The sequence below is a fragment of the Eulemur rufifrons genome, chromosome 5, assembly GCF_041146395.1.
Source record: "Eulemur rufifrons isolate Redbay chromosome 5, OSU_ERuf_1, whole genome shotgun sequence".
Taxonomy (NCBI): Eukaryota; Metazoa; Chordata; class Mammalia; order Primates; family Lemuridae; genus Eulemur; species Eulemur rufifrons.
The window spans coordinates 8,383,866-8,389,954 of NC_090987.1; the positions used below are offsets into that span (position 1 = coordinate 8,383,866).

The window sequence follows — 6,089 nt, forward strand, 5'->3', positions numbered from 1 at the left end:
CCATATTCTAGAAATATCAGTGTTAAAGAAGAAATCTATGGGAATTGTATTCTAAATGAAGACATAATAGTATTATAATATTGGGGGAAGTGAAGTATTGTGAATTACACTCCTACTAACTATATTTGCTCTTCATCATTGTCATCTCCCCCTTTCCTGAGTTGGGCATGTGTAATGAAGAAAGAATAAGATCGCTTACAAAATCAATATACATTTCCTATATAGATAAATAGAGTAAAGTCAGTCTAAAGAAAGTGAAAACTATGCCTTTTTAAAGGGCTGAATTTTCATATTTAAGAAAATTAAAAAGTAAAAAATCTATTTTATCTTTTTTCTTTTCCATATTTAATGATAAGGAAAAATAGGCCAGGCACAATGATTATAGGCCATGCCTATAATCATAGCACTTTGGGAGGCTAAGGTGGGAGGATCACTTGAGGCCAGGAGTTTGAAACCAGCCTGGCTACATACCAAACCCTCATTTCTACAAAAAAAAAAAAAATTAAAAATTAGCCAGGGGTGGCAGAGCACATGTCTGTAGTCCTACTCAGGAGGCTGAGCCAGGAGGATCACTCTAGCCCCCAGGAGTTTGAGGTTGCAGTGAGCTCTGATTGCACCACTGCACTCTAGCCCAGACAACAGAAGGAGACCTAGTTTCAAATAATAATAATAGTGACAATAAGTAAAAAATCCATTTTATATCTTCTTCCTTTTTCAAATTTAATAAGGAAAAATAAATTCTAATATAAATGTTTTATAAAAGGTTCATTGACTCAAAATTTTCTCAAAATTGATTACTTCCCTTTTTAGAGGGTTTACATTCTATTTTCATTTTTTATACATTTGCTGTGAAACTACTGAGAATCATGTACCTTATATTCCTCAGTACTACTTATTTTAGTGCCAGTTAATTACAATATGCTTTCTTTTTCCTAGAATAGGTAGTACATAAATCATGTTTTTCTTATTTCCTAGAATTCAAGAACATTTAGCAACAGATTTTAAACTTGGACCTCAAAACAAAGAAATAACACTTCTGGTAGCTTATTGGCTTTCTTCATTTTTCTTTGTTATTTAAAGAAAAATTAGCTTTTTGTAGTAAATGAGCTTAAATATGTTTTAGAAAGAGGCATGAAATAAATTAAAACACTTAAATTTAACAATAAAAAATAATATATTGGACATGAAAGTTGCAGTTTGATGGTATAGATATTACTATAATTGCACAATCTTTATGTTCACATTCTGGAAGTAAAATTTTTGTGCTATATTAGTTGTACATGCAGGTATAAATATAAATATAAAAAACTTGCTGCCCTGAATGTGTCCCATTATCCCTACAACTGTATGTTATTTGTTATCTACATGTGCCAATTTTATTCTGAGAATATGGTCACTGTAATTCCAAACAAATTTGATAGGCGCAGGTCACTTAAAAACATCCAATTAAACTATGTTCTTTTTATATTAGATTTGCAATTATTTCTAGTCAATCAACCAAAATAATAGTGTTTGCCTATTGTTTTAAAAGAGTAATTGTCAAGTATCTTCAGTGGAAAAAGGACTCAAAATGCCATAAGGATGATGAAAGAAAAGCAATACACTCAGGAGTAGAGCAATGTTGGCACTGTGGTACTGCGTGTGGAAAAGCTGCAGAGGAGAGAGGGTTCTCCTTGTGCCTGGTGGTATGAGATTTCATGGAGTAGATGAGATTTCTAAGATCAAGCCTTAGAAAGTAACTAGAATTAGAACAGATGAAATCAGGAATTCTGTCAACTTAGTTACAGAAGTTAGAATATTCCAGGCTTCAGCAGAAGGATCACATGAGGAACAGTGAGGAAATTAACATTAAAAAGTTAAAATACGACCCCTCTCAAAGAAATGGCAATTGTGTAAATGAAGATAAAAATTTCCCCTTGATTGATACCTGCCCCTGGACCCCATCTTCTTTTCCACTCTATTTCCACAGGGTCTCTTTTAGTCTCAAAATTTAGGCAGGTGACAATCTCTCCCTGCCTCAGTTTGGCCAGCTGTACAGTAATGGTAGCAGGATGTAACTCATAGGGTTATTGCGAGATTCAAATGTGCCAATGCAGGAGAAACACTCCATACAGTGTCTGGAGCATAGGAAACCATCAATAAACGTCACACATTATTATGATGTCAACGCTAAATAAAAACTCCTTTGACCTCATATGTACTTTTAATGATTTCAACAGTTCCCTTTCCGAATTGAAGTCTAGCAACATCTCTTGATATCTAAACTTACTCAGTTTTAAAGAACAGAAAGTGTCCTATTTAGAGTTCTCTGGAAAAACAGAACCAATAGGATAGAGAGAGATAGATGGGTGGATGGATAAATAGATGTATTATAAGGAATTGGCTCACGTGATTACAGAGAAAGCTAGGAAATCTCAAGATCTGCAATGAGTTAGCTTAAGACCCAGCAGAGCAGATGTTATAGTTCAAGTTCAACTCCAACTCCAGAGGACTCAGAAACAAGAGAGCCAATGGTATAAGTTCCAGTCCAAGTCTACGTCTGAAGCCCAGAGCAGAGCAATGTCTCAGATGGAAGACAGTCAGGCAGAGAGAGCAAATTCTCCCTTACGTTGCCTCTTGTCCTATTCAGGCCTTCAGTGATTGGATGAGGCCCACCCACTTTGGCAAGGGCAATTTGCTTTAATCTGTCTCCCAATTCAGATGTTATTCTCATCCAGAAACACACTCACAGACATACCCAAAATTATGTTTAACCAAATGTCTGGGCTCTTCGTGGCACAGTCAAATTGACACATAAACTGTCACAGAGAAGGAGAGTTCACATTGTTCATTCCCATTTGGTCTTTTATTCTGGCTAGTATTTCTCAATTTCCTAGTATCCCTCTAAAATTGCCCTTAATAATGTTACAACTATTCTGCATGTGGCCAAATCCTTGTGTCATTCTGTTACCCTCATCTGATTCGTCCTAGTCCTAGCACTTTGGGAGGCTGAGGCAGGAGAATCACTTGAGGCCAGGAATTTGAGACTAGCCAGAGAAAGAGTGAGACCTCATCTCTACAAAAAATAGAAAAATTACCTGGGCATGGTGGTGCGCCGGTAGTCCCAGCTACTCAGGAGGCTGAGGCAGGAGGATGGCCTGAGCTCAGGAGTTTGAGGTTGCACTGAGTTATGATGACACCACTGCACTCCAGCCTGGGCAACAGAGTGAGACTGTCACACACACACAAAAAAATAATTTACTTTTCTAGGCCTGCCTTTTCTACCTGACCTTGAAATTTTTAATATTTTGAGCATCTTGCCCTTTAAATACCATAAAACCAGGTTATTCATCTTTTGTGTCTCAGGCTCCAAAATTGTTCTTCTGTATTCTGCTCTGTAATACAGGCCAGGAACTCTGCAAACTGCAGGTCTCAGACTCCTTTGTCAGATGGCTCCTTGGCCTGCTTATTTGTTGGTCTGCCTAAGAGAAAAACAAGATGAGCAGAGGCAGTTTTGCTACCCTGCTGATATCGTCCTAGCTGGCCAATTTGCCCTGCCCCTCAGATAATTTTGATCATTCTCAGAATCCACCTCATTTTACATCAGTTCCACCGGGAGGAAACTATTTTTCCAAGCTCTTCTGCTCTTTCAAATAGTGTTTCTGTTTTCCTGACTGGATCCTGACTGATATATCATTACATGCTGACAATTTCACATTTAGATATTCAGCCCAGAGCTGGATTCCTACCCATATAATTAACTTGTTTTTCCTTTAACAGATTGACTGTAGTATAATTTGGATACCATGAAATTCACTAGATTTAAATGCACAATTCAATGACTTTTAGTATGTTTACATAGTTGTGAAACTATCACTGCAGTCTAATTTTAGAACTTTTCCATCACTCCCATGGAAAAAAAAAAAATTCATGTCCTTTTACAGTCATTCCCCATTCCCACATAGAACCCCAGGCAACAACTAATTTACTTTCTTTTTCAATCAATTTACTTTTTGTGGACATTTCATTTAAATAGAATCAGACAATATATGGTCTTTTTGACTGCTTTCTTTCACTTGGCATAATATTTTTGAGGTTAACCCAAGCACGTGCCTGTGTTTCATTTTTTTGTTGCCAAATAATATTCCATTGTATGTCTACACCATATTTTGCTTATTCACTCACCAGCTGATGGACATTTTCCCCCATTTTTTGGCCATCATGGATAGGGCTGCTATGAAAATTTGCGAACAAAGAAAAATATATGTTCTCATTTCTCTTGGATATACACCTAGGAGAGGAAATGCCAGATCATATGGTAACTCTATGTTTAATGTTGTAAGAATCTGCCCAACTATTTTCCAAAGTGACTGTATCAGTTTACATTCCCACCAGCTACATAAGAGGATTTTAATTTCTTCACATAGCTATCAACACATGTTATTGCCTGTCTTTTTAATTTTAGCCATTCCTGTGCATGTGAAGTTGTACCTCAATATGGATTTGATTAACATTTCTTAAAAATAATTTTGAGTATTTTTTTCATGTGCTTATTGGCAATTTGAGTAAATTCTTTGATGAATGTCTAAAAGCATTTTGCTTGATTTTAAAAGGTCATTTTCTTATTATTGGGTTATAAGAGTTTTTAAAAATCTCTTATCAGATATATAGTTTGCAAATATTTTTCTTATGGATTCACCCTTTTTAAAAATAGACAATGATTATGTTGTAGCACAACTTTGACAGTACCACTCAAGGAAAAATGTTTGAGACCAAGCCTCTCTGTCTTACTGTGGAATGGAGTCAGACAGAGATAGTTATATATCAAATGCTTCAAGCAGGGGGAGGGACAATAAAACACTTCAGTTATACTGTAACAGTACCTGCATTGTTTCAGGATCTTAGTGGTGCCTTTGAAGTACAAAAGTTTTTAAGTTTGACAGTCTTATTTTTTTTCCCTTCCTCACTTCTGATTCAGGTGTTTATCTAAGAAATATGTGCAGTAGTTATTTGTTTTTTCCATTTTTTTAATAGTTTTAGCTCTTAAATTTACGTGTGTGATCCATATTGCCTACACCTCTACTTGATATCTTCACTTACATGACTGATAGCCTCTCAGACTTCATATTTCAGAGTGATGGTGCAACTGGAATTTTTCACTAATCATGGAATTTTCTCTCCTCAGACTTCCCTTTCTAAGCAAGTGGTGACAGTATTCATTTATTTAATAAACGTCAAATCTTGAATCATCTCACATCCTATCTTTTCCTCACTTCTCCTCTTTCACTTTCGGCATCTCCATTTTGTCCAACTCTTCGTATTTTCACTACCATTATCCTAAAATCAGTCAGCTTACTAGTTTCCATACCGATCTCACCACTTCCTCCCTGATAGCTACAATGTACACTCCACGTAAAAGCAAAATTGGTTTTTAAATGTTTAATCTAATTACATTAGTCCCTTGCTGAAAACAATGCAGAGGCTCTTAATGGGTTGTAATTGTTTACTTTATGCTATAGCCCTTTTTGGAAGTCTGGGGCAGCCTATGTGTCCTTTCTCAGAGTAGTAGTTTTAAATGTATGAAATAAAATACATAGTATTACAAAGAAACATGTGGAAATATATATGTGTATATATATATATATATAGTTATTTAAAAAAAACTAATTTGTGAGATAACATTAGGACTTCTGGGCCTGTGATAGGAGGAACAGTCTCAGAAATCTCTAAAATGCTTTCAGACTCTTTCTCCCATTGTCCTGATGAATAGGCTCTGGCTTTGTTTTATCCACACTAGTCTCTTTATCAAACAGTCGCTGGGCCATACCCTTGCTCTGCTCCCCTGAATACATTTCTTCATTCTTTACATGGCCAGGCCCAGTTTTCATGGGACTGGATTAGTTACCACAAGAGGAAGTTAGCAAGTGAGGATGCCTCTTGTGTTTGGTATTTTTGTCTGTGCCCACTTTACATTTCTCCAGCATGTTACGACACAGCACAAGTCCTTGTCCCATGAAATTTTCCAGATTTTTCCAGTCTACTTCCCTTTTCATTATAAACAAACATTCTGATCCCATAGGTGCCTCCTTCTCAACCTTCTGAGAGAAAAT

At 36.2% G+C, this 6,089-nt stretch overlaps 1 non-coding gene across 1 annotated transcript; it reads right to left on the minus strand.

Moving 5' to 3' along the window:
- Positions 1 to 4,741: 4,741 nt before the first annotated feature.
- LOC138383541 (small nucleolar RNA SNORA63) lies at positions 4,742 to 4,868 on the minus strand. The gene has a single exon (XR_011233607.1). It is a non-coding gene; the product is annotated as a small nucleolar RNA SNORA63 (small nucleolar RNA).
- Between the last annotated feature and the right edge of the window lie 1,221 nt (positions 4,869 to 6,089).